Raw genomic sequence first — 3,089 nt, forward strand, 5'->3', positions numbered from 1 at the left:
TACAGAAGGGATGACATAATCAGTTTGCATTTAGAAAAATGACTCAGTTTGGGTATGGAGGATGGATAGTAGGGGATATCATAGGAGAACGTGTGTAGAGAGAGAAAGATTGCTTTGAAGAATACTGGAATAAGCTTGGGGCAAAATGATGAAGTCTTGAAAGGACAAAGTCAATGCCCATACGAAAGGTAGCTAAGGATGTTTTAACACTGGATGGAACCATGTACTTTTGGATGAAACTTCCCAGAAAATAATGTATTGTAGCAACCAGCATCCCCTGTGGTTTCCTTCGCATTTCTTTTATGTTGGCTTTCCGTGATTATCTGGTTTGGGGAAAATATGTCTTTTGCATTCATTGCGTCAGAAGCCCTATGTTCTTGTCCTATCCCACTCCCTCACTAGCTGTAATTCCTTCATGTAAGTTACTTGTTCTCTCTGAGATTCAGTATCCTTATTTATAAAATAAGATCATAAAGCTTACTGCCTAGCCTTGTGTGATGATTAGATAAAACAATGTAATGTATTATTTGCTTAGCCAAGTTGCAAAAATTCGGTTAATTATCACATACTGTACCGCATTGGAGCCCTGGTGGCACAGTGGTTAAGAGCTCAGGCTGCTAACCAAAAGGTCGGCAGTATGAATCCACCAGGTGCTCCTTGGAAACTCTATGAGGCAGTCCTGCTCTGTCCTATACGGTTGCTATGAGTTGGAATTGACTCAATGGCAACAGGTTTAGTTTTTTAGTTTAGTACCACATTAGAAATATTTTGAATGCAAATGACAGAAAATCCAACCTAAGCACTCTCAAGCTAGAAAAAAGGAATGTCCTGAAAAGTCTAAGAGCAGATTTGGCTTCTGACACAGCTTGACTCAGGCTCATGTGATGGCACCAGGATCCAAATCTTGACACTGTTTCTCCTGCCATGGCTCCATTCTCAGGCTCACACTGTAAACCCCCAGCCCCGCCCCACTGTTCCCCACCACCAGCAGCTTCAGGCACACAGCACACCACCCAACCCTGTCTCTTCCAGTAGGTTCTCCAGAAGCCTGGGACTCACTCTCATAAGCCTGAACTGAATCACATGCCCCGTCTCTGTGACAGGAAGGTAGAATTCATAGACTGATTAATGCCTAGATTATGTCCTCCTACGTGTCTTAACTATCAGGACACTTCATAGATTTCCAAAGGTCAACTTTATGTTATCCAAAATGCTTTCACATTCATTTTCTCTTCTAATCACCACATCAAAGTTGTGAAGCTATTTTAGAGATAAAAGAGAAAGACTGAGAACTTCCAAAAAGTATACAATACTGAGAATGAGGGAGGGGCAGTTCTCCCAAAGCGAAAGTAGGGTGCTGTTACCAAAAGCAAGGGGAGGATGGGCTGGTTGCAGAAACTACAGGTGTCCCTTACACACACCCCTCAGTTGGGGCAACATGCAAAGCCTCTAGTTGCTAAGCGACTGTATAGAGATTAGCTGGCCTTGCTGTTGTTGCCACTGTTATGAGGTGGAGCATAAAGTGATGCAGCCCTGCTTTCCACTTATGTCATAATCGTAAAATGGTTATTTATTGTCAGGCTTTGAAGTATTCTTCTGAATGCTCTCCTAACACCTGTGAGCTATTCAGGGATCACCAGGATTCCACAGGACCCATTTAAGAGGCCCTTTTTTTTCTAGAGATAATGTGAGGCAGAGGGCAAGAGAGTCTTAGCAACAGAGAGAGGGCCTAATGGGCAGAAATCAGATAAAGGAATCTGACAGTAATCAATAGTAATGGTATTTATAAGAAGCATCCTCTTCCTCCTTGGAAAGTACCTTCTAGCCCCTGGGGACTTACCCATCTCTATAAGCTTGAAATCATTTCACCAATCTTGTATACGCAGCCACCTTGTGAGTGAAGCCCAGGAGTCAGTTACCATTGTGCACTCCATCAGAATGTGTCCAAGGGCAGGGAAACACAAAACCAGCAACTACATGGGCATAATGGATTGGGACTTCTGCAACACAGAAGTTGAGTCCTGTCATTTCTTTCCTTCTAGGAAGGCAGAGAGGGGATGAAGTTTGTCACACCCTGGAGCTGGCAATACTCGTCACCAGGATACCCTCTTAAAGGCTAAATCTCACTCTCAAATTTCTTTAAATTTATTCCTGGAAACGTCTATATTTCCTTCATTTATTAGACACTCTGGTGGCATAGTGGTTAAGAGCTGTAGCTGCTGACCAAGGGGTCAGCAGTTAGAATCCATCAGGAGCTCCTTGGAAACCCTATGAGGCGGTTCTACTCTGTCCTGTACAGTCGCTACGAGTCAGAATCAATTCTAAGGTAACAGGTTTGGGGTTTGTTTTTTTTTTTTATATAGGCAGGGGTATTAGAAAGCAAGCTCTTTGAGGGAAGAGGCCATGCCTTTTTCGTTTCTAACCCCAATACCTACCACCATGCCTGGTCCAAAGCAACCATTACAGAAATGTGCTAAATCAATTAATTCACTTTTCCAGACACTGGCATATACAAAGATCTGTAAGACAGCTCTTTACTTAGAGATCTCACAGCCTGGTGAGGTATGAAATGAGAACATAAATGATTTTAAATAAGGCAAGGTGCTGTAAGTGTACCTTGCATACGAGTGGCCCTTTTCTGTCTGTGAAGCACTGAATAACATCCCTTATCTTATTTGACTCTCAGGACACCCCAGCGATGCTGGCATAGCAGATACATTAGCCCCATACTATTAGACATGAGCTCAGTTACCCGGGATGCAAAGAACAGAAATACTTGATGAAAGTCACACAACTTATTAGTGGCAGAGCCTGGACCAGACAGCAAGTTCCCTGACTCCCGTGTCTAGGTTCTTCCCCTAATGTCATTGATGTGTTCCAGAAGATTCGAGGGGTATTCAATCCAAGATTACAGGGGTGTTCAATCCTGAACACTAAAGAGGGTGAGCAGATTCAATTGCTCAACTTAATGCTTTTCCAAAGATCAACTTTATATTATTCAAAGTGCTTTCACATTCATTCTCTCTTCTGACTACCACATCAAATTTGTGAAGATGTTTTATACATAAAAGAACAGAGAGAATATTTAA

This window comes from Elephas maximus, chromosome 3 (genome assembly GCF_024166365.1).
Source record: "Elephas maximus indicus isolate mEleMax1 chromosome 3, mEleMax1 primary haplotype, whole genome shotgun sequence".
Taxonomy (NCBI): domain Eukaryota; kingdom Metazoa; phylum Chordata; class Mammalia; order Proboscidea; family Elephantidae; genus Elephas; species Elephas maximus.